Below are 26641 nucleotides of genomic sequence, written 5' to 3'. Positions count from 1 at the left end.
AATCTAATCTACCCTAACCTAGTATAACCGAATATAACCTAACCTAACTTGATTAGGTTATGTTAAGTTAGGTCGGGTTAGAAATCTAACCTAACCCGTTGTATTTAGTGTGTATTAACCAAATTGTCAGAAATCGTGACAGCAAAATATTTCCTTTACATTACTAATATTTGTTTATTACTCAATATAGCACATTTTACAGTATGTATTACAGGTTATAAGTCGCACAGATATCTATAGAGTGGTATACATACATAAAAGAACAACCTTCACAGGGGAAAATTTGCAGTTATTTGTCCTACACTTTGCCCTTCGATTTATCGGAAATTAGTTTTTGTGGCTTAGCCCCCTCTCTCGGCCAGCCATTCAATTATAAGAATATGGTAAGAGTGCACTTTGATCAGAACAAATGATTTTGTCACACGATGTGGCATTCGAGAAGGAATAAAATCAATGTGATTTGTACGTAACAGGTTCGGTTCGTAATAGGTTCCTATGAATGTTCTGCTCAAATGCACTTTAAACTCTTTGCTAGAATAATGTTTCAGATACTTAACAAAACCTACGAGTATCATTTAAAGTAAAGAATATATGAGGGTATCAGGGCCGGCTTGTCTATAAGAGCTGCAGAGCTGCAGAACTACTAGCTATTTTAGTGGAATAAATGTATTTTCAATTAAGTTGAATTGTGTTTAATTTAATCAATGTAATAAATAACATGTAATGATGGTATTTGGTCTAACAGTGTCCTGAAATTGTGCTGCTGGATACGCAACATAGCGTACAATTACTGGAAACACCTTCTGAAGCTTAATAATATTGCAAGAGCTGTGCACAGATTGCCCTATATTTTAGCATTGAGACCAAAATCTTCACCAGCCGCACTGTATTACGTTTTCCTTGTTTGTTAGATAGGATTTACTAGAGCTGCACATCCAGCAGCTCAGAACTCACGAATACTTCCGAAGAAGCCGAAGACACACGACGTGATGTACATGAGGCGCCCTTCTCTTGTTTTTTTATAACGGAGTTCAGTGTAATTGTTGCGCGCTTTAAAAATAATGGTATTCCATGCTCGAGTTTGTGCAAATTTTCTGAACAAAACGCAATTTGTGTGACGATTTTAAGGAACCATAAACCTTTCCATAAACCTTTTGGAAATTCTTCTAACTACCCCAACGACAATAGGTGAAGCAGAACGTTACTTCTCTAATTTTAAACTAGTTAAAACCAGGGGCGTCATTTAGGGGGGGGGCAGGAGGGGCAATTGCCCCCCCCAAGAGTTTGAGGAATGCATATTCTTTAATCGATTGGCTACTAATATACTAATACAAAACGTAAAAGTCTTAGGTCGGTGGTGCTTTTGCCCCCCTCAAGCGAATTCTGAAATGACGCCCCTGGTTAAAACATTTTTGGGAAGCACAATATGTCAGGAAAGAATCAATGCTTTGGCTCCCTTATCAATCGAGCGTGATATCATATCCACCAAGCCGAACTTGAATGAAAGAGTAATATGACATTTTGTACAGCAGAAGACACGTCGGATAGACTTCATTTACAAACGATAAAATATCTATAATTCAGTAGATTAATAAAATTTCTGCCTGTAGACACTACGTGAATCCGAAGTTGTTATGGTATCTGAAAACAGTATGTTTCTTACGGTATGAATATGTATTTTAGAAATTTGTTACACACAACAGTGGTGTATTTAGAGGGGAGTTATCGGGCTCAAGATCACCCGAAATTCATTAAAACTTGTAGGCATCCCAAAGGAAAAATTAAGTGCTTATTCATATGCTGTGTATAGCTCCTCCCGAAACAAAGCCCTAAATACGCCACTGACAACCAATAATCAAAACAATAGTGTTTTGCTTGCTATACACTAAAGTTGTATATATATTTGTTAATTTCAATTATAGTTGTCATTTATAACGATTAGAGTGCTGAAAGATTATGCTGGTTAGTGTACATTTTATAATTAATTGCTGTAAACGGGAAATTTAATATACAAAAAACAAACTATGCAGAACTACCTCAGATTATGGTATCGAGCCGCTACTGGAGGGTATACATTTATATTCTCGTTGATACACCCTTCCACTTCACTTTACGTACATAAACTCCTTAAGCTTCAGGCCCTCAGGAACAAATGTCATAAAAGTAAAATTAATGTTGTTACACACCTGTTTTTCAACTTGACTAGTGTCTAGTTTATTTTTCCCCATGCCAGTTTGGTATCAATAATGAAGAAACAGCGTCAGATCTTAAACATTACTTTTGCAGGAAACTTAGAAACTCGTTTTTTCAAACTCTTTGATAATCCTCTTGTCAAAAGTGAATTAATCAAGGGGTCCCGTGTTCAATTCTCGGGCAAACCATAACCCATCTTTCAAGTGTAAACCAAGTAGCGATTCAAGGTGTCCCTTTAAGCGAAAGTCTTCTCCGTGATAACCTTGGTATTTCATAAGGATGTTAAGCCTAAACATACGAAACGAAACCAAATTATATATTTCTACTTGCCTGAATGCCTGTTGTTTTATAAAGAAGCCAAGGTTGCTTAAATATATCGATAGAAATTGGCAAAATGTATCAACTGCCTACGTAGCTTTCAACATCAGCTTGGATTCGACTTTGTTTTAATTTTGTTGAATGTTATCTACATAAATTTGTAATTTACGCGATACGTTGACCTTAAAATTTTATATACAAATACATTTAAACTAATAACAGGGTTTTCCCAATGGCTAAGGCGGGAGTTTCCCGATTTATATGTAATTCTTAATAATGTTTTTACTTGTGTAACTGCTTATCTTTTTGTAATTCCGAAATGACTCTTGACAATTATATTAACAATTAGGCCTATGTAAAGATCAGTACAACGTATTTTTATCAGGAGTCCGTGAGTGAGTCGGCAATCTCATTTGTGACTAATTAGTCCCGGTTTCGTGTTGAAATGGACAATTTCTCTTGAATGTAAGCCGAGAAACGGTTTGGATTCTCTTCCAGCATAATCTTGTTGTTGCGTAATAACACCAAGACGAAACAAACGAATTTCTGCCCATATATAATATAAATACATGGAGTAAGTTATTTAAACCAAAAGAACTGTTTTTTTTTGTTGTTTTTCTCAATAAAAACCATGGTTTTTGCCAACCCTGTACAACTGCTTGAAAATTAGAATGTAACTTTCTTTTATTGGGAAAACGAAACGTCAGTGCAAATATTAATTTTTGAGAATGCGCCAATTGCAACTGACTCGGTGACACTGTCGTCTAAAATCAATGTAATTTGTTTAAGGACATCAATTATATGCTCTAAATTTCCATTACTATTACTTGAGTGCTTAGTGTGTGTTTCGTTACAGGTCTAAGAAATAAAAAAACTTGGAGGTCACAGCTTAGAAGCCATCACAAGAAACATCATGAAAAAGAAAGGTGTAATAGCTGAGTAATTTAGTTCGCACGGTGCAAAAAGAAAGAGCTTTTACTCAATTACTAACACAATAGTAGGTAAGAAACTCTCCCTACTGTTCTTTAATCTCATTTTCAGAGTGGAAAAAGTTATAGAAGTTGTCATTTGAAGAGGGATACACTATGTTTAAATTCTTGTAAAAAAAATTCTGGTACCCTTTTTATTTTTCGCTTTAAATGCATACTATTGTGCCATGAATACTTCTCAGAATCATCTTCCTGTAAACTTTATTTCCCAAAAGCATGTACTGCAAGCGCTGTTATAACATTTAAAACACTTTGAAAATCCTTATTTTAGCAAAATGTGCAATTTTCCCATCTTCAAGTGACACGTTACATTTAAGTGTCCGTGGAAGAGAGAGCTGAACATGTATAGAGTATAATTCAGCCTTTTACTGAATTGTTCTGTCATGTTGGTAGTTTTCTTGAGCATTTCATGATTCATTCCTACATTCGCGATTTTTGTATTCTTTGCAATGCAACGTTATCAAAATTATTCATTTGTATAAGGCAAAGTAATATGTATGGCTTGCTCCGTGGGAAGAAATCGAGGAAGGTAGCTTTCATCAAGGCCTTAGTAACCATCAAGGCATTCACCTGGTGCAACTGAGGGAAAAAGAATGATCGGGTCCAGATTTGAGATCGGAGCCTTCGGAATGAGATGCTAGTTCTTCATCAACTCAAATGCTGCCACATGTTTTCAAATTATTATTTTAATATTAGGTTTAATATTTATAAGATGCTATACTTTTTAAAAAAATAAATGTGTGACCGCTTAAACATGTTTCAACGTCCGTAATTAAGCTACAGTCTGAGGTATGTCACTTTCAGCTGTAGCTGTTCTCTTCCTTACCCTTTACATTTTTTTCAGGATGTTACTTTTGTAACACAATATTGTCTTTGCAAGCTGCTGTAGATCCTACACAAACATTTTAAATATTGTTATAAGTTTAAGATGTAATAATTGATCTTTAATCATTCCCTGCTGTTATTATGTTATTAAACGCTGCCTATTATTTTTATTTTCAGAAGCTGTGTAACATAACAGAAACGTAACTAACGATGAGATAGCGCAGATTATTGGGATTTGGCTTCAACATGTCATACAGAGACGAACAAGAAGATCAGTTAAGAATTCAGCTGCAGTTCCACAGAACTTTAAGTGACAATTTGCAGCGTCGAAATTATAGTTAGTTGTGGTAATCAAAAGTGGCATTATAAAGAAGCAAATATGTATTTCTGGTTATTCAGCAATGTGATATTTCTTGAAAGTAGCAAAAAGTGACATTTCGTGAAAAGATCTATTCCCCATGCGCCGTAGATTTGTAGAACATCTTTTCAGCAACATACATGAAATATTGTTGTTGACTTTTATTTAATTAGTGTCAGTGACATAATTTTCTAGAACAAGTGTCTACAAGTTAAAATATGAATTTCTGATATTTGAGAAGATTGTTCTTAATGTATAGAAACAAATAATACGAGCAGCATGAAGATGCTGCTGAAGAGAATTTAAATAAATAAAGCCAGAATAGTGTACATTTATATTTTTATTTAACTACTAACCGATATAAACTTATATAGATGTGTATTTATTATAGTGGACAGTGTAAATTATAACTACATAATGTTAGCATGCTCTCATAATTTTAAGCTGCTTTTATTATTATTATTATTATTATTAACTCAAAATCTTATTTACACACAGAATGCTTCTGGGTGTTCCAGTGCTACTACTGGTATGTGGCCACGCCGTCTATGTATGTTGGGGTGTCTTGTGTGATGCTGCGAGGTTCAGACTGCAAATTAGAGCCTTCACAATCATCGCGTGCCAGTTTTTAAAGCGGCTATATTGGATTTATTATTTTTAAGATAGGAAAAAGATTGCCAACAATTGTTTCTTGAAATGGATGTCTAAACTTTAATCCTTTTCGTATTTAAAAAAAAAATCCAATATAGCCGCTTTCAAAACTGGCAGGCAACAATTGTGAACACACTGATATGCAGTCTGAATCTCGTAGGTCACATAAAACACCCGAACATATATGCACGGCGTGTCCACATACCAGTAGTACCAGTGAAACACCCAGAAACATTTTGTGTGTAAATAAGATTATGAGATCAAGCTAACATTTTGTAGTTATAATTTACATTGTTTATTATTATTATTATTATTATTTATTTTTAATTTTATTTTGTTTTTATTTATTTATTTTTTTGGTCTGAGTCTGTGGGCCGCAATGGTTCCTCGTCATGAAGACAGAGTGAGGCAAAGACGTCTAAGCAGGTAAAATTGTACAGAAGGATCTTATGTTTTCTTCCAGCTGCTATGTCACAGCCTGGCCGCCTTGTTTTCAACGCACTATTTGTTCCCAGCAAGAAGCCGTTATATATGCAGAGTGATGGAAAAGTCCGGAGCCCATAGGCCAACTCGGTTACTATTGAAGGTATGGAAACACGGTAAGATATGTAAGGACTCTTTTAAATTCCAGCAACACTTTTGTTTTTGTACTAGTGTACCGCTCAATAAAGAAAATACGTTACCATATATCATGTCGGGCTACACGAATAAAAGAATGTGTGGTTTGAAATTTGCTACACCGAGAAGAATTGAAAGGAGACACAGTGAATGATAAACATGCAAATGCAACATCCACGCCAGTGACGTAGCAACTACGGTGTTGGGGGAGGGGGAGCAGATACGAAGGACGCGGAATTGGGTCTTGCACTATATTTTTCATTGTGTCTTTCCGTTCCCTTTGGTCCAAATAATTTCAAACCACACTTTCTTTCATTCATTGTTGTCCAACAGTGGCAGCGTTGTACTTTTCGTTACTATTGGGCGGTATACTAATATAAAAACAAAACTAGCTTAATTTTAAAATTTTCCTTCTGTATCTTACCTTGTTTTCGTATCTGCAGTAGTAACCGAGTTGGCCTACGGGCTTTGGGTTCCATCATGTACAGAAAATATTCTGTAAATATTTTGTCATGTACAGAAAATATTCCCTAAATATTTTGTCATGCACAGAAACTATTCTCTAAATATTTTCTGTGATGTACAAAAAATATTCACTAAACATATTTTGTCATGTAAAGAAAATATTTTGGTATATCTAGGAAAATATTGTCTGCGTTATTGGTAAATAATTTTAAAATATTCCATGAGAAACATTTTAAAAACCATTCCGTTAACATTGTATAAAACGTTTCAAATACTTTTTCAGTAATGTTTGGAAATCGTACAGGAAACATTTTTAGGAAAACTTTTCTAACGATGTATAAAATATTTCTACAACGTTTTTGAGTGTATTCAGAGAATGTATTTTCAGTATTATGTGGAAAATGTTTTCAACAACATATTGCATATAATTCCTTAAGCACTGCTACTTGCTTGCACCTTCCACGAAAGTACTTCAGTACACGTTTAACTTGGTGCCAAGTCTTTAATTTGCACTGCTGCTCTCAGAATACCTACGTTTGAAAAGATATATCACGTCTCAATTTTATCCGTGAATTAACAACGATATGTTATTCGGTTCATCGACATTCACATTCCAACATATCTGCCATCAGTCTCTTATCTCATCCCTTAAGTACACACATAAAAGAGGTCCTAATTTTCATGCTCGTTCACACGAATATTCAGTTTATTTCATATTACGAGATTCCATGGAACGCTCCTTTGTAAAAAAAATCCTCCAGGTTTTGATTCCGCTGACAGCGTTCAATTTCAACTTTAGGCTGAATTTTGAGCTCTCTTGGCGATTAGCGGTTCAAGTTTTCCATGGGAGATACGTCTTCAACTTTGGGCATATTGACGGCAACCATGAACCATTATGTTGGCAACTATGAGACTTTAGTCCGCAATTATGACCGAAAAGTCTGCAACTATGAGCGTTTTGACGGTAAGTGTGAGGATTTTGACCGCTACTGTGAACCACCTGACGGCAACTGTGAGCATTATCTCTGCAATTATGAACGAATTGTCGGCAACTATGAACATTTTGACGGAAACCGTGAGGTTTTTTTTTTTCTTTTGCGATGATTCCTTCCACCTACTTCGATGAAAAATGTTTTCGTACAATCTCGGTAGAGATTTCCCTTTTCTAGTTTCACTGGTTTTCTTTCGGTAGTGAAAAAAGAAAGGAAGGAAAAGAAAGAAAAAAAAATATTTCAAATTTTCATCTACTCTCACCGGCGGTGTTCGCAGGTCTTGACGTTGCACTTTGATGGTTGGAATAGTTTACTTAAAATGATGCAAACACGTAATTTGAAGATAGCCATGATCACAAATGTGAGTGAAAACTATAAGTTGTCAATTTTTTTTTACTCTGTTATTGCTCGCGTTATGACACAGAATAGTATATTGTAAAAAAAAAGTTGATTGTATTTTTATAGGTATTTTTTAAATTACTTTTCCCCCCATAATATCCACACATCTTCGCGGAAGCGAAACCTATTTTAGGCGGCAGAATTTCAACCCTTCGGTAAAAGTTAAACTGAATATTCTTTCAAAGAAATTTTGTATATATATTGAAATTCCTTGTACGTTGTCCTAGGTACTGTATTTCGATACGATCCTTGTACAGCTTGTAAGGTTTTCTTCTCATTCTTAAAAAGAACAAAAGAAAACTGGTTTTTGCGAACTCATGTCACCCTTCCTCGCTGCGGTTGCAGCTCCTCACGGTCAAAGTGTCCTTTTTCTGCCGTCAAAATTTTAACCCTCTGGAACATTTTAAGGTCTCTTTTATTTTAGAAAAATGAGAATACAATACTTTTTTTACGTACTCCCGCGTAAAGTGTCCTGGTTCACGCTCTGAACAAATTGAATCATTCTGGTTTGAATAGTTTCCTTAAAATAGTGCAAAAACTTGGTTTTGCAGACTTATAACGTGCGGAGAAATTTTACATTTCGCTCACCCTTGTGGTCATTTTTATTCGAAACTATCCTCTTAAATTACATGGGAAATTTCTTCATCACCACTTTGCACCAACTAAAAATTTTAAGAAAAATCAAAATATTCACTGAGTTATTCCTGAAAAGCTACAGTTACGTCAAACTTAGCCATTATAACTCCACAAGAAGTATGAGGATTTTGACGGACGGCTTGTGTGAACCATCTGACGGCAACTGTGAGCCCTACGTCAGCAATTATGAACGGAAAGTCGGCAATTCTGAGCATTATGCCGGTAAGTGTGAGCGTTTTTATGGCTTGTGTGAGGATCCTCACGGCAGCTTTGAGCATTTTGATCCGATGATTCCTTCCACCATGAACCATTACGTCAGCGACTATGAGTCCTATTTCCGCAATTGTGAACGAAAAGTCGGCAACTATGAGCGTTTTGACGGCAAGTGTGAGGATTTTGACGGCTAGTGTGAACGATCTGACGGCAACTTTGAGCCCTACGTCAGCAATTATGAACGAAAAGTCGGCAACTATGAGCGTTTTGACGGCAAGTGTGAGCATTTTGACGGCTTGTGTGAGGATCCTCACGGCAACTTTGAGCAGTTTGATCCGATGATTCCTTCCACCTACTTCGATGAAGAATGTTTCCGTACATTCTTGGTAGAGATTTATCTTCTCTAGTTTTGCTGGTTTTCTTTCTGTAGAGAACAAAAAAAGAAAAAAGAAAAAGAGAAAGAAAAATGAAAGAAAAGAAAAAAAAGTTATATTAAATTATGTACTCTCACGGGCAGTGTTGACGTTAAGCGTGGGCTCTGTTTGCCGTCAAATTTTCAACTTTCTACAACAATTTAGAGTATCTTTTCTTGTAGAAAATTGCAGATACAATAATTCCTTATACGTACTCGAACGCACAATATCCAGGTACACTTCTTGTAGAAATTGCACTTCTCAGTTTTGAATAGTTTCCTTAAAGTAGTGCAAAAGCTTAGTTTCGAATAAAAGTGACCACAAGTGTGAGCGAAATATAAATTTACTCTAATTTACTTTCATACTCTATTATTGTTCAGCCATTGAAAGAGTAAAGTATATGATTAAATAAAATTTATGTTATTTTTTTCGCTTATCACTATTTTTCTTCTTTCCACTTTTCCGCACAATGTGAACACATCTTCGTGCACAGCTACACCTCTCTTTGTCGAAAACTTTTCAAACCTTCGGTAAAAGACAAACTGAATGTTCTTTTGGTTAGCTTGTGGCTTCGCCCACAAAGCCCCTCCTTTTAAAGGGATTTCGCCCTTGCACCTCTTATTCTCGCAATTCTAAGGAATTTCAAGTTTACTTTCCTATTTCAACTAATTAAAAGATAAGATTTTGGATCCCAAGAAAACGCCTACTTAAATAACATGGGGATTTCTTCATCCCCTTTAGACTCCTTAAACGTTAAAAATATTCACTTTTGGCAATTTTGCTGTAGGTTAGTTCCGAAAGCCTACAATCATGCTAAATTCCATCATTCTAATCCTGCCACAAGTAACTGAACATTTTGGCGTGCAGAAGACGTCCCATATAAATGACATGAGAAAGCCTTTTCAATTCCACATAAAATCACTCTAAAGTTGAATTTTTTTTTCTTTGTGCTGATTTACTTAGGTAACGCTAATGAAAACGTACAAGTATACCGAATTTCTCGTTTGTATTCCAATTACAAGTAACTAAACTTTGAGATTACAAGTCCAAATAAAGGCCCATTTAAATAATAACATGGGGAATTTCTTCATTTCCTCTTTAGACTTCTTAAAAATTAAAAATATTCACTTTTGGCAATCTTGCTGTCGGTTAGTCCCGACAATCTACAATCATGTCGAAATTAGTCATTGTAGCCCTACAGGAAGTGCCCAATAATTTTGAGATGTCAAAGGTGTTTCATAGAAATAACATGAGAAAATTTTTTGAGTTCCGCATAAAACCACTCTAAACTTGGAAATATATATATTTACTTATCCAACTAGGTAAGACTTACGAAAACGTACAAGCATACCGAATTTCAGTTTTATTCCAAATACCTAAAATTTCAGATTATAGGTCCGCAAAACCGTACATTTAAATTACATGGGAAATATCTTCATCGCCCCTTTAGACCAACTAAACATTCAAAATATTAACTTTTGGAAATTTTCCTGTGACTTACTCCCGAAAGTCTCCTGTGACTGACGGGCTACAGTTTCGTCAAATATGGCCATTATAACTCTACACGATGTGCCTAATAATTTGCGGGTGTGAAAGGTGTCGTATACGTAAATCTTTTGTTTTTTTTTTCTTACCACATTTAGTAATTTTTTTAAATTTTGAGGACATGTATAAGAATTTTGACGCCAAGTGTGAGCAGTTTGACGGCTAGTGTTACAATGATAAAATATAATTCGCTGTACCCTTGATTCCTTATTTTCTTATAATAAATACGAGCAACATTAAAATAACACTTTCCATTACGTGGTTTGTTTCCATTTTTTATTTATAAATATATTATTTATCTGCTTGCCTGCCAACCAGATATTGACAATATCATTATTTTATGACATATGAATATCTTTTTTTGTACATTTGATAATTGTATATTTTTAACTAACTTCTTCTTCGAAATTAACCTGGGTTAGTACAAATAAAGAAATAATCATTGCCCAAAAATATAAAAATATACAACGTACCGTTGTAGTGTGAACTATCTGATGGCAACTGTGAGCCCTATGTCCGCAATTATGAACGAAAAGTCGGCAACTATGAGCGTTTTGACGGCAACTGTGATCCTGGGTCGGCAACTATGAACAAAAAGTCGGCAACCATGAGCATTGTGAAAGCGAGTCTTGGCTTTAGAATATTCACACGTGCTTTCAAAGTGCTAACTGCGAGTATTTTGAAGATAAATATGAAAAAATATGTTTTCAACTACGAGCCCTAAATCCACAATGACGAACGAAAAGCATGCAACTATGAGTGTTTTGACGGCAACTCTGAGCCTTTGGACAGCAACCATGAACCATTTAACTTACATTATCAGCCAAATATTTGATATTATAAATGAAAAGTCGGCAACTATGAGCCTTGTGACAGCGAGTGTTAGCAGTTTCAGGGTCAGTGTGAAAATTGTCAAGGACACTGAGTACTTTTAAGATAAACACGAACCATTATGTAGGAAACTGTGAGCCCTATGTCCGCTATTATGAACGAAAAGTCGGCAACTATGAGCATTTTGACAGCAGGTGTGAGCCCTGGGTCGGCAATTATGAACGATTAGTCGGCAAATATGAGCACTTTATCGGTAAATGTGAGCATTCTGACGGCTTGTATGAGTAAACTGATGGCAACTATGAGCCTTTTGACAACAACCATTAACCATTTTGTCTTTCACTATCAGCCGTATGTTTTATACTATGATTGAAAAGTCGGCAACTATGAGCGTTTTGACGGCAAGTGTGAGCCCTTCGTCCGCAATTATGAACGTATAGTCGGAAACTATCAGCATTTTAAAGGTATGTGTGAGGAATCAGACGGCAACTGTGAGCCTTTTGACAGCAATCATAAAATACACGGACGATAGTGAAAGACAAAATGGTTTATATTATGAATGAAAAGTGGGCAACTATGACCATTGTGACACCGAGTGTTAGCAATTTCAGGGTTAGTGTGAAAATTGGCAAGGCAAGGGTGAGTATTTAGAAGATAAACATAAACTAATATGTCGACAACTATGAACCCTAGGTCCGCAATGTTGAACGAAATGTCGGCAACTATGAGCGTTTTGACGGCAACTGTGAGCCTTATGTCCGCAATTATGAACGAATAGTCGGCAACTATGAGCACTTTATCGGTAATGGTGAGCATTCTGATGGCTTGTGTGAGGATTCTGACGGCAACTCTGAGCCACATTTGTCGGGAACTATAAACTTTTTTGTCGGCGACTATGAATGAAAAGTCGGCAACTATGAATGAAAAGTCGTCAACTATGAGCATACTGACGGCAAGTGTGAGAAACTTGACGTCTAGTGTGAGCATTCTGACGGATACTGTGAGCTATTTTAGTGCAAATATTAAGCATTGTGTGTGCAACTGTGAACGCTCTGAGGGCTTTTCTGAGTATTTTGACGGCATCTATAATGCTTCGGTCGGCATCTATGAACCACATTTCGGGAACAGTGGGCAATCTGACGGAAACTGTGAACATTGTTGTTGCCGACTTTTCACCCAGCATAACCTTAGGATACGACGGCAACCGTAGCTTCGTTTGCCGTCATTTTTGACATTCTGTGATTTTTTGTGACTGGTGTGCAAAGAAGAGGAATCGCTAAATTATAGGGTTTAGGGTAAAGAAGAAGCCCCGTTTACACTTTATTAAGTGCTCGCTTGAAATTGTTCAATGACGTTGTAATTAACATGAGTTTGACCTAATTCATGTTTATGGTTGTTCTTTACATTAATTTTGAATCCCTAACGCGAAAAGCAGCCCATTTCGCAGAAAACATTTTACCCAGCATAACCTTTGAATATGGCGGAAACTGTGGCTTCGTTTGTAGTCATTTTTTGAGATTCCGTGATTTTCGTGACTGGTGTCCGATCGAGAGGAATCTCATCACTATTGGAGGTATGGTAGTCAGCAATCCTGCTATATACTTAGGTTAGGCTGGCTTATACTTTCAAATTGTTCACAGAAGTTAGTGGAGTGTAAAAGTTGTTAAGTTGTGTGTGTCGTATTCTGTAACGGTTTATATATATATTTGATGTCCAATTACGTTTTGGGAAGGAGACAATCCTTCTTAACCCGAGGCCTAGCCTGTCGATCACGCCTTCGGGCAATTGACTTCTGGCCGATCCCGCTTTGTGCGGTTGCTGAATGCGAAGAATACTTGAACGGAAGCTACTGTCACACCCAGAGGACACGAGTAAAGCTTATTTCACTGGAGCAGGAGTCTAAATGTGCTTATGTGGGTAGCCATACGGCCAGTTCTAACGGGAGCCCGGCCCCACCACAGTAGGCTTATTCGGGTGGAAAAGGAGTGTTTAAAATTTGCTGTGTCGGGTGACCGGCTATGAAACCTTTCAGAGGACTTGTCTCCTCGTTTCCACAGCATTTCCACACCTGTAAGTTGCGGAATGTAGCATGCTATGCTTGAAGAATTGTAGTCCATTTAAGGACATGAGTAGACTAATTCCATTGAAGCAGGAGTCTAATATGCTTTTGTGCACAGCCATGCGGCCAGTCCTAACGGAAGCAAGGCTCGCAAAAGTAGGCTTTATTTCAATGGACCAGATGTCTTTAATATTACTCTGTCGGGATTGTCAGTTCAAACAGGAACAGCTTCTGCACGCTACAGACCGCTGACGAGATCTTTCTCGTGACAATGTGATTCCCTAGCCTGGGCCGGCGCAAGACTGGCTGGCGAACAAGGTAATTGGGCCTCTGGGTTTTATACACACGAGTAGTCTCAGATGCGTTCAGGGTGAACAGGAATTATCCGTGCAATTCTCTAGCCTGGGCCGGCGCAAGGCTGACTGGCGAACAAGGTAATTAGGCCTCTGAGTGTTGCATTTCGGAGTTTCCTTAATTCCGGGAGGAGCCGCAAAGAAGAGTCTAGAGAGCTTCTCGTTTCCATGCAATTCTCTAGCCTCGGCTGGCGCAAGGCTGGCTGGCGAACATGGTAATTGGGCCTCTGAGTCTTTATTCCAAGTTTCCTTAGTTCACGGGTTAGGTTCAACTTGTGAATCGGTCGAGTCCGATTTAAGTGTAATGATAATACCAGTATGAATGGAGCCAAATTTCACTTGAAGGACCAAGAGCCAGTGTAGTTACAACGAGAGCCGTTTTGTACTCTTAAGGACTGATGCCGATTGACTTTGAACGGGCTGTCCTCGCTTAAGAGTTTGGGCCAGTTGACGGGAGCTTACTTGTCCTTCTTGAGAATCAGGCCAGATAGCATGTCCTTTCTAGCTTACAAGGGCTTATGCGGAGCATTTTTTTTTCGTGACTTTTCATTCTCCATGTGGCTTCTAAGTACCGATTTTCCCTTAGTTAACGACGGTATAGACTCATCGCCAGTTTGGGCGTTTACCACTTATCGAATGGAAGCCACTGTCATCCGTAGGACACGAGTACATTTATTTCACTGGAGCAGGAGTCTAAATGTGCTTTTGTGGGTAGCCTTGCGGCCAGTTCTAACGGGAGAGAGGCCCCACAAAAGTAGGCTTATTCTGGTTCAAAAGGAGTCTTTAAAAGTACTGTGTCGGATGCATCGGCAACGTGTGGAAGGAAGCTGTTGTAACCCAAGGACACAACTAAGCTTATTCCATTGGATTGGGAGTCTAATATGCTCTTGGCGGCTGTCACACGGCCTGTATTAACGGGAGCTTGACACCGCAAGGGTAGGCTTATTCCAGCAGAACAGAAGTCTAAAATGCTTGGTCGCGTGGAGCTTTCCTATCCTTTGTTAGAACGCTGTGTTGGTTGTGTCCAACACTTTCCGGCTTTTTAGTCGGTCAATTTCCTGGTTGATCCTGCCAGTAGTCATATGCTTGTCTCAAAGATTAAGCCATGCATGTCTCAGTGCAAGCTAAAACAAGGTGAAACCGCGAATGGCTCATTAAATCAGTTATGGTTCCTTAGATCGTACCTATCCTACTTGGATAACTGTGGTAATTCTAGAACTAATACATGCAACTAGAATCCCGCCCAGCAATGGAAGGGATGCTTTTATTAGATTAAAACTAATCGGTCGGTTCGTCCGTCCGAAAACTTTGTGACTCTGAATAACTTTGGGCTGATCGCACGGTCTCTGTACCGGAGACGCATCTTTCAAATGTCTGCCTAATCAACTGTCGATGGTAGGTTCTGCGCCTACCGTGGTTGTTACGGGTAACGAGGAATCAGGTTCGATTCCGGAGAGGGAGCCTGAGAAACGGCTACCACAACCAAGGAAGGCAGCAGGCGTTCAAATTACCCACTCCCGGCACGGGGAGGTAGTGACGAAAAATATCGATACGGGACTCATCCGAGGCCCCGTAATCGGAATGAATACACTTTAAATCCTTTAATGAAAATCTATCGGAGGGCAAGTCTGGTGCCAGCCGCCGCGGTAATTCCAGCTCCGATAGCGTATATTAAAGTTGTTGCGGTTAAAAAGCTCGTAGTTGGATCTGGGTCTCGGACGATCGGTTCACCGCCCGGCGTTTAACTGATCGTTCCGGACGTCCTGTCGGTTTTTTCTTTCTCGGTGCTCTTCATTGAGTGTCTTGATTGGCCGGCACGTTTACTTTGAACAAATTAGAGTGCTCAAAGCAGGCCGTGTCGCCTGAGTGTTCGGTGCATGGAATAATGGAATAGGACCTTGGTTCTATTTTGTTGGTTTTCGGAACTCGAGGTAATGATTCATAGGGACAGACGGAGGCATTAGTATTGCGACGTTAGAGGTGAAAGTCGCTAATGCTCGCAGGGGGCTCCGCTCCCAGACCCCCAGTCATAACTTTGCCATTTGCTTTCTAAACTTCTGGAAAACTATTCTAAAAAAAAAGTCTGTTTAAAGAATACACTTATCACAACACATACGTCAATTCAACGGGTGCTATTTCCTGATTTTCACTTTAAACAGCAAATATACAATTTATTAAAAAGAATTATTTTCCTATAAGTACACTGACAATCATGTAAATGCCTTATTATGCGCACCTTGCGCACATCTATACGTATTAGAGACAATAACATTACTTATTCTCTGCCACATAATAGCGGAGTGTGTCTTGCAATTTCCTACTTGATAAAGCTTACACACACCACAAATACTCATGGTTTACAAATGTAAATTTTGTTGCAGGATTTTCAAACATTTATATACAGCATTTTCGTAAACACTACGTTCTGCCTTTTAATATATTACAATGTATTATAATGGTGAACTTGTGGATAGTTATACAAACATATTACCTGCAGCAAAGGTACTTCATATCTATTATATAAAAGTGGGAAAATATTTGCAGATTTCCGACATGTTAATTTGTATATTTTCATCGAAGACTACAATTTAGTAGATAATCATTTCTCAATTACTCAAAATCATGTTTCTTATTACAATCAGCCAACAAAACATGAATTCCATAATAATATATTTCAAGAAAGCACATACATAATGACATCAGTACTACGATTTTAGAGGTGTAACTCGCTAAAGCTCGCTGGAAGCTCCGCCCCCAGACCCCCGGGCATGCATTTGTCACGAGATGTCAAGTTCTAGAAACCTATTCAATCAGGAATTCACTTCCCTTTACAGCAGGCACCTGTTACCAACACATACTTCAATTCAACCGGTATTATTCCTTCCATGTAACTTTGCAAAACAAGCACACAATTTATTAGAAAGAACTCTATTACTACTTCTACTCTGGCAATCATATGCATGGCTTATTATGTACACTTTGCGCACATCTATACATGTTAGAGACAATAACAGAATTTATTTTCTCAAACATAAACAGCGGACACTGTCTTCCAACAGCCTACCTATTAAACCTTGCATTTTGCGAAAACTCACTGTTTACAAATGTGATTTTTGCAGCCTTTTAAATATTTATTCGTAGCAATTTTTAATATTATGTTTTGCAGTGTAATTTAGTACAATGTATTATAATAGTGTCGTTGTAGTTAATTGTACATATTACCTGCAGGGAAAGTAATTCATATATGTGATATAAGGGTGGGAAAATATTTCAGGCTTCCTGCACATTTATTCTTGTATTTACAATGAAGACTACAATTTACTAGATAATTTACAAATATAATATTGTTGGAGATTGTTTAAATTCTTTCCATAGCATTTGAGTGAACACTACTTTTGTAATATAATGTAGTACAGTGGATTATAATGGAAACCTTGGTATTAGTTGTACATATTACATCAGCAAGACTTTTTCAAATAGTTCATGTTTACTGGACAATTTCCTGCAGTCTACCTGTATCTCTTGTCTTGTATTTTTAACGAAGACTAAATTTGTTCGTAATTTACAAATATGAATTTTGTTAAGGCTTTTTAAACATTAGTTCATAACATTTTATTCAACAAAAGTTTTTGCACAGTAACGTAGTACACTGTATTATAAAGCTGGCTTTTGGTACAAAAGTAATTATTGGGCAGCAAGACTTGTCGAAATGTTTATTTATACTGTACAATTACATACAGTCTTCCTGTACCTTTACTCTTATATTTTCAATGAAGACAATTATTTGCTAGGTAATTTAGAATATGAATATTATTGGAGGCTTTTAAAAAATTTGTTTATAGCTACTTAAAAAACACCACTTTCTGCATTGTGGTAGAATAGTGTACTAGAATCGTGTCTTTCTAATTTCTTATTACAATCAAATAACAAGACATCATTTCCTTAATCATCCTAAAAAACACATATATAACACGATTACTATTCCGATTTTAGAGGTGTATGTGAGCAGTAAGTAGAATGTCCAAAACCTAAGGAATTGAGTAGTGTAGAGGAACGACGTGAGCCTACTGAGCTGAAGATCGGGGTTCGATTCCCAACAAGTTTCTCTCTCACTTTTTCCATCTTTGAAAGTTTATTTTTATAGCGTAGGGAATTGAAAATAAGCTTGACTCTATTATATACGGCATTTCATTCCAACCGGACCCGCAATTAAAACTATTAAATCGAAAGGGGCACTTTTCCACGTATCTTATATATTATAACTATGTACGCTACCGACGAGACAATTTTCAAGAGGTGCCCATTTGTGTGTGTGTGTGTGTGTGTGTATGAGCATGTCCGTGCAGTGGCGTACGCAGGAATTTATTTCGGGAGGAGTCCAAATTCAATATCAGGGTATTTTATATTGAAATTCCTTAACTTGTCCATAACATTAGGCTAAATTTACACAAAAGTTGGACTTTCGGGGGTGGTCCGGACCCCCAGGACCCACCCCCTTCGTACGTCCCTGTGTGTGTTTGTGTGTATTTCCTTAAAATTAATATTTTATACTTTCCACTTGTGGTATTCACTTAAAATTTGATATACGCATGTATTTTAACGAGGGATATGAAAGGGGAGAGAGATATTTTGCAATCGTTTCCGGTTTGAAGCAGATACTGTTGTCGCGAGACAAAATGTATTGTTGTCTTGTATGAACACTATATCGTGAAAATGATGCCCAATGTTTCTTTCAGACTCTTTTTGGGGTACACTGCCTCCTCAGAGCGCCCCTGGCGAGATCAAAATAAAACGTTTATAATACAATAACAAATAGAATGTTATTAGCAGTGCCCCCAGGGTAATACTCCCCCCCGCCGCGAACATTGCTTCCGATAGAGACACTGGTGATGCTCCATTTCCAAACCTACATAGGTTTGATTTTAAATACTTCACTATCGTCTCGAAACTTAACACGAACATACTGCCTAGTTTCGAGACCATCTCAACAGTTAGCGTATAAATATATCCTTTCCGTCTATGTCCGTAACAACGAAAATATTTTGTTCACGCAGTACCAACAGAAACTATTTTGCTAAAACGAAGCAACGGTGATCAGGAAAAAATAACGCAAGATAAAAGAAGGTTGGTCTGGGAATCGAACCCAAACCTGCAACTTAGAAAGCAGACACTTTACCACTGAGCTAACTCACTACGTTGGATTCTGAGTGTTCTATTATCCTCAACATACCACATAAGAGGCCAAACGAAGGCAATTCAAAAATATGGCAATTTTGCATTCAAGATGGCGACTTCTCCAATGATTTGCGTTCAAGTGTGTAGAGTACAGCGCATGTGAGGGGAAAAATCCGACATGTTGGAAAAGTCGTCATCTTCGATTCAAAATGGCGGCTCAAAAATTTGTAACCATGAAAATTGTAAGTGAAGAAACAATTTCGTGATTCCACCATATCTACAAGTTGTCTAGAATTAGGCGCCCCCTTATAACATTCCTTGCACTTTCTTACGCCGAAGATGACTATTTTTTTCAAGTTTAAGGGCGGATTCGCAAACTACGCTTCAGAATAAAAATCACCTCGTAATTCCAACGTCCTAGACACAGCCATTACAAATTTCACATTTTTTCGATTTGCGTCGCCAAACCAAAACGAATTTTAATGCTCTTTTTTCTAACTGTCTGACGCTTCACTGTCTGACAAAATATGACGTTTCTATGATCTGCGAAACTACTCTAAAAAACAGCATTTCGAAACGACGAAAAATTTCGACGCTTCATTTACATGGAAAATGTCGCTTTTTTCATGATATCGGAATTTTCCCATTACTCACATCACATGACAAACAAGTATGCAAAATTTGGTGTTTTTATGTTTTGCGGAAGTATACAAACAATTAAGTGTGTTTCCGACTATAGAGGTATATAACTCGCCATGAGATGTCAAGTTCTAGAAAACTATTCCTTGAGGAATTCACTTCCCTTTACAGCAAACACCTGTTACCAACACATACTTCAATTCAACCGGTGTTATTTCTTCCATTTAACTTTGAACAGCAAACACACAATTTATTAGAAAGAACTCTATTGCTACTTCTACTTTGTCAATCATGCACATGGATTATTATGTACACTTTGCGCACATCTATACGTGTTAGAGACAATAACAGAATTTATTTTCTGAAACATAAACAGCGGACACTCTCTTGCAATATCCTACCTATTAAACGTTGCATTTTCTGAAAACGCTCACTGTTTAAAATTGTGAATTTTTTCAGCCTTTTAAATATTTATTCGTAGCAATTTTTTAATATTATGTTTTGCAGTGTAATTTAGTACAATGTATTATAATACTGTCGTTATTAATAGTTGTACATATTAGCTGCAGGAAAAGTAATTCATATCTCTGATATAAGTGTGGGAAGATATTTCAGGCCTCCTGCATATTTATTCTTCTGTTTACAATGAAGACTACAATTTAATAGTAATTTACAAATATGAATATTGTTGGAAAATGTTTAAATTTTTCTCATAGCATTTGAGTGAACACTACTTTTGTACTGTAATGTAGTACAGTGGATTATAATAGAAACCTTGGGCATAGTTGTACATATTACCTGCAGCAAGACTTCTTGAAAAGTTTCATATATACTGCACAAATTTTTGTAGTATCCCTGTATATTTATTCTTGTATTTTCAATTAAGACTACAATTTGTAGGTGATTTACAAATATGAATACTGTTGGTGGCTTTTTAAACATTTGTTCGTAGCATTTTAGAGAACACTACTTTTGCACTGTAATGTAGCAAAGTCCCTTATAATGGAAACCTTCGGCTTAGTAGTACATATTACCTGCAGCAAGACTTTTTGAAATATTCCATATTTCCTGGACAATTTCTTGCAGTCTATATATATCTCTCGTCTTGTATTTTCCACGAAGACTACAATTTTTAGTTAATTTACAAATAAGGATTCTGTTACTGGTTTTTAAACATTAGTTCATAACATTTGATTGAACACTAGCTTTTGTACTGTAACGTAGTACACTGTATTATAACGGTGTCCTTTGGTACAAACGTACTTATTGGGCAGCAAGACTTTTTGAAATGTTTATATATACTGGGCAATTACATATAGTCTTCCTGTATCTTTACTCTTATATTTTCAATGAAGACGATTATTTACTAGGTAACATAGAATATTAAAATTATCGGAGGCTTTTTAAAAATTTGTTTATAGCATTTTAAACAATAACATTTTTTACATTGTATTATAACAATCTATTAGAATGGTGTCTTTGTCATTTCTTATCACAACCAAATAACATCATTTCCTTAATGATACTAAAAAACGCATATATAATCCGATTACTATTTCGATTTTAGAGAAGTAATTCCCGAGATGCAGACCCGCTACGTACCAGCACTATATGAGCAGTAAGTAGAAAGTCGAAAATGCAAGAAATTGAGTAGTTTAGGGGAATGACGTGAGCCTACTGCGCAGGAGACCAGGGTTCGATTCCCCACATTTTGTTCATTCTTTCAAAGTTTATTTTTATAGCATATATCGTTTGCCTATAAGCTTGAATCTATTATAGATCGCATTTCATTTCAACCGGTCCTGCACACAAACTACTGAACCGAAAGGGGCATTTTCCACGTAACTCATATATTAAAAGTATATACGCTGCCGACGGGACAATGTCAAAAGTTGCGTATATATATATATATATATATATATATATATATATATGTGTGTGTGTGTGTGTGTGTGTGTGTGTTTGTGTATTTTCTTAAAATTTATAATCTTATACTTTTTCAGTTGTGGTATGGACTTGAAACTTGGTATACGCATGTATCTAAACGACTAGTATAAAAAGGGAAATTGTTTGCAATCATTTCTGGTTTGAAGCACACAGTATTCTCGCGAAACAAAATATATTTTGTCTCGCGAGAATACTGTGTGCTTCAAACCAGAAATGATTGCAAATGCTTTTTTCAAAATGTTTTTTGGAGGTACACTGCCTCCTTGGGGCTCTTACAGTGCCCCCAGCAGGAGACCAAATAATACGTGTATAATAGAAAAAAATAGAATATTATCAGCAGTGCCCCTGGGAATACTAACTGTGATCTCCCATACACTTTGATGAAACACTTGTGATGCCCCATCTCCAAAGCTACATGTGTTTCTTTTTAAATAGTTGAGTATCATCTCGAAGCTTCACACGAACATACTGCCTAGTTGCGAGACCATCTCAACAGTTACCGTATAAATATATCCTTTCCGTCTATGTCTGTAACAACGAACATATTTTGTTCACGCAATACCAACAAAAACTATTTTGCTAAAACGAAGCAACGGTGATAAGAAAAAAAAAAAGAAAAATAAAACAAGGTTCGTCTGAGAATTGAACCCAGACCTCCTACTTAGAAAGTTGACGCTTTACCACAGAGCCAATTTACTACATTGATTTCTGTTTGTTCTGTTACCCTCAACATACCACATAACAGGCCATATGAAGGCAATTGAAAAATGTGGCAATTTTGCATTCAAGATGGTGACTTCTCCAATGGTTTGTTTCTTCACTAAAAGTCAACTACGTCTTTAATAATATAGCAAAACCTGGCCTACCTACCTTGAGCACAACTTACAATTTTCATGGTTACAAATTTTTCAGCCTCCATATTGTATCGAAGATGGCGACTTATCCAACATGTCCGATTCTCTCCCTTACGTACGCTGCAATCTACACACTTGAACGCAATTTCGTGATTCCACCATATCTACAAGTTGTCTAGAATTAGACGCCCCCTTATAACATTCCTAGCACTTTCTTACGCCGAAAATGACTATTTTTTTTTCAAGTATAAGGGCGGAGTTCTAACCATAAACGATGCCGGCCAGCAATCCGCCGAAGTTCCTCCAATGACTCGGCGGGCGGCTTCCGGGAAACCAAAGCTCTTGGGTTCCGGGGGAAGTATGGTTGCAAAGCTGAAGGCCAAAACCATACGGTATTCCCCAATGGGTAGTTTGTTAGTTTTGGGAGTCGCTAGGGGTTAAATAGTTTTGGGGTTTCGCGCATTAGTTATTTGGTTCAAGTTTCAGTGCTTTCATGTTTAGGGCCTTTGTAGTGTTACTATAATTTTAATGTATTGTAATTTGAATTTATGTATTCTTGTTACTATTTTATGTATCTCGGTTTATATATTATTGCATTTATTGTACGTGTAAGTTTCGGCTATTGTAATTTTAGTGTGTATACTTTTTTAAGTTATTGTAATTAAATATAGGTAGTTAGGTACATGGCGAAGCATTTGGGGGGTTCAGGGGGGTTAGCTTTGGGTTTTTAATTTGTGTTGAGTTTAGTTTTAGTTTGTTGTATAGTTTATTTAGATTTTATACCTATTTTATAGGAAAACTTAGGAAAGCGAACAGGGACCTTATTTAAGGGAACAGACTATGTCTTTCCATAGCCAAATGCCTCGTCATCTAATTAGTGACGCGCATGAATGGATTAACGAGATTCCACTGTGCCTATTTTTTTTAATTCCTCCACTACCCCTGCCTTTGCCTTTACTTAAGGTCTTATTAGCAGACTCATCTGCCCCTAACTCTTTTGTGATCTCTCTCTTACCTCTTATCTCTACTCTCTTTCGTTATTACTTACCAAAAGGTGGGTTGTGGGGCCTTTTCTTTGCCTGATATCTAATATTTAAATCAGGCTTTTTTCTTGAACCTTTATTACTTCTGTAATCAGAAAATAAAAATTATTAATTATTACATATACATACACATATATAACAGAACACAAACACAACATAAATACTTACATAAAACAACAACATAAGTTAATGAGTTAAAAATTGTTAGATAATTGAAAACCTAGAATTGTTATCCACCTGTATGACCTTTACGTAATTTTTTTACTTTTCTTTATTTATTTATTATGTTATTATTATTATTATTATTACATTATAATTAGTAACTCTGGTTTTTCCTGTGTGTATTTAGGTTTCCACCTTGTATGAAAGAATAAAATTTATTAAAAGAAATTACAATAAAAAGTGGTTTCCACCTGTATATAATGTTTTCTGTAATTTTAATTTATTATTCGGTCTTCCGCCTCCAGTCCCTTTTGTTTGCGGTCCTCCAGCAAACCCAATTGTGGATAAAAACAACTCATTAACCACACTAAAATACACAAAACCGCTACTATAACAAAACAAAAACAAACACAAATAACACTAAACTACCACCATAGTTGGACTTGAGATTTTGTAATTGAAATATATATATATATATATTTCAATTACAATAAAATAGAGAATTCAGGGGAAGTAAAATAGATAGTTATCTTTATTTTTTTTTAATTCGGCGCCTTCTTGCAAAGTTCATGCCAATTTGTACTCTGAAAAAAATGTGCAAGGTAATTTTAGAAATCAACAGATTTTGCCTATTTTCACTATTAATAATAAGGTCCATTAGAGCATTCCTGTCTTTTAGGACTTTCAATTTTCTTCTTAAAGCACAATCGTTATATGCCAGATGTATATTGGTACAATCAAAAATCAGGTGTTCTGGCGTTTGAATTGTGCAACAATCACAAACACTGGTATCTAGTAGACCTATCTTGAGAAATGTTGTCCTGAAAGGGTCATGACCACTTTAGACTTAAACAAACATACAATTCAATTTTTGATTCCCCATATTTAGTCTCTGTCTGATGTCAGGAAAAAATTCATGTACTCTTCTTGCCTTCGACTAAGAATCCCAGCTGTCTTGCAATTTGGTTAAAATATATGCATCTATGTCATCTGGTAAAATTCTTCTTTTAAAAATTTGCTGAATTTTGATCCCTATTCTATCTAGCGAAACCACAGCCAAAAAAACAGACTTGGAAAAATTAGCGGGGAAAGAAGACCCCGTTGAGCTTGACTCTAGTCTGATACTGTAAGGAGACATGAGAGGTGTAGCATAAGTGGGAGACTCTTTACGGGGTCGCCGGTGAAATACCACTACCTTCATCGTTTCCTTACTTACTTGGTGAGGCGGAGCGCGTGCGTCGTTCTTCGTGTTCGGCGTACAGTATTCTTGAACCAAGTCTGGCAAATCCGACACTATCAAACGGGGAGTTTGACTGAGGCGGTACATCTGTCAAAGAACAACGCAGGTGTCCTAAGGCCAGCTCAGCGAGGACAGAAACCTCGCGTAGAGCAAAAGGGCAAAAGCTGGCTTGATCCCGATGTTTAGTAAGCATAGGGACTGCGAAAGCACGGCCTATCGATCCTTTTGGATTGGAGAGTTTCCAGCGAAAGGTGTCAGAAAAGTTACGACAGGCATAACTGGATTGTGGCGGCCAAGCATTCATAGCGACGTCGCTTTTTGATCCTTCAATGTCGGCTCTTTCTATCATTGTGAACAATCCAATGCTTGGCCAATTCTGCTTCGCAAAGTAATAGGGAACGTGAGCTGGGTTTAGACCGTCGTGAGACAGGTTAGTTTTACCCTACTGATGCGCGATCGTTGCCATAGTAATCCTGCTCAGTACGAGAGGAACCGCAGGTTCGGACAATTGGTTCATACACTCGGTCGAGCGGCCGGTGGTGTGACGCTACCATCCGCTGGATTATACCTGAACGACTGTAAGGTAGAATCCGATCTAGGCAAAGCAACGGTATCTGGCGTCCCTCATTTGAAAGTGTATTTACTATGCGAAGCATAGGGGTAGGCTCGTCCTACTTTACATGACCCATGGTTTGCGGCAGATGTATTGTAAGGACGATATTGATCCTTAGAATCTGTCGTGAGTTAGTAGATGGGAGGCACCTGACACCCGGTAGCTGAAAAATCGCCTTTTTTTCCATGGTCTCCTGAGAGCAAGGACTCAATTTTCCAGTGTCTCACGATACGCTATGACCCACGCCCCGTCCACCCATGATCTTTTACGACCTCCATGTTAGGGGTGAATTTGTTCCCTTTTATGAGCACTTTTAAGGGGGTGTACTCGTTCCCTTTTATGAGCACATTTTAAGGGTGAACTCGTTCCCTTTTATGATCACTTTTCCACCCCCTACGAACACATAGAAGAGCAGAGATAACACATAAGAGTACGTAACACAACAAGGGTGTACTCGTTCCCTTTTATGAGCATATTTTTCAACCCCCTTAGCAGAGACAATGAACACACAGCAGAGCAGATAATACAAAACACAGTTAATAAAAGAGCATGGCTTATTTTCCAACCCCTAATTTTAACATAGCAGAGACTATGAACACACAGTATTTTAGGGGTGTACTCGTTTCAACCCCTACGAACACATAGCAAGGTACGAACACATAGCAGAGCAGATAATAAACACAACCACCTCCAGTTTAGGGGTGTATTCATTCTCTTTTATGAGCATATTTTCCAACCCCTATTAAAACACAGCACAGATTACATAGCAGATCTAATACAAGAGTATGGCTTATTTTCCAACCTTTATTTTACTATAACAGAGACGGACATAGCACAGGGGGTGTATTCATTTTCTCCACCCCTAATTGAACATAGCAGGAATTACACTGAGAGTACGTAACACACAACATCCTCCATTTTAAGGGTGGACTCGTTCTCTTGTATAATTACCTTTCCAACCCCTATTTTAAGACAATGAATACCTATGTAACATAGCGATTGGATACGCTCTTTGAACCGATTTGGATGAAACTAGGCATATGGGGGTTTTCGACCATGCTGAGTACGAATATCATACCATTTTAGGGGTGGATTCGTTCTCTTTTACGA

The 26641-nt window shown here is 37.2% G+C and overlaps 2 pseudogenes; both read left to right on the top strand.

Moving 5' to 3' along the window:
* The first annotated feature begins 14916 nt into the window (after positions 1-14916).
* On the top strand, positions 14917-15944 carry LOC145688621 (small subunit ribosomal RNA; annotated as a pseudogene).
* Positions 15945-24686: 8742 nt separating this feature from the next.
* Positions 24687-25723, top strand: LOC145688726 (large subunit ribosomal RNA; annotated as a pseudogene).
* The last annotated feature ends 918 nt before the right edge of the window (positions 25724-26641 follow it).

The sequence above is a fragment of the Thermobia domestica genome, chromosome 6, assembly GCF_964235325.1.
Source record: "Thermobia domestica chromosome 6, izTheDome1.hap1.1, whole genome shotgun sequence".
In the NCBI taxonomy this organism is placed as follows: Eukaryota; Metazoa; Arthropoda; class Insecta; order Zygentoma; family Lepismatidae; genus Thermobia; species Thermobia domestica.
The sequence above is the reverse complement of the archived record's forward strand: the minus strand, read 5'-3'. Positions and strand labels throughout refer to the sequence as shown.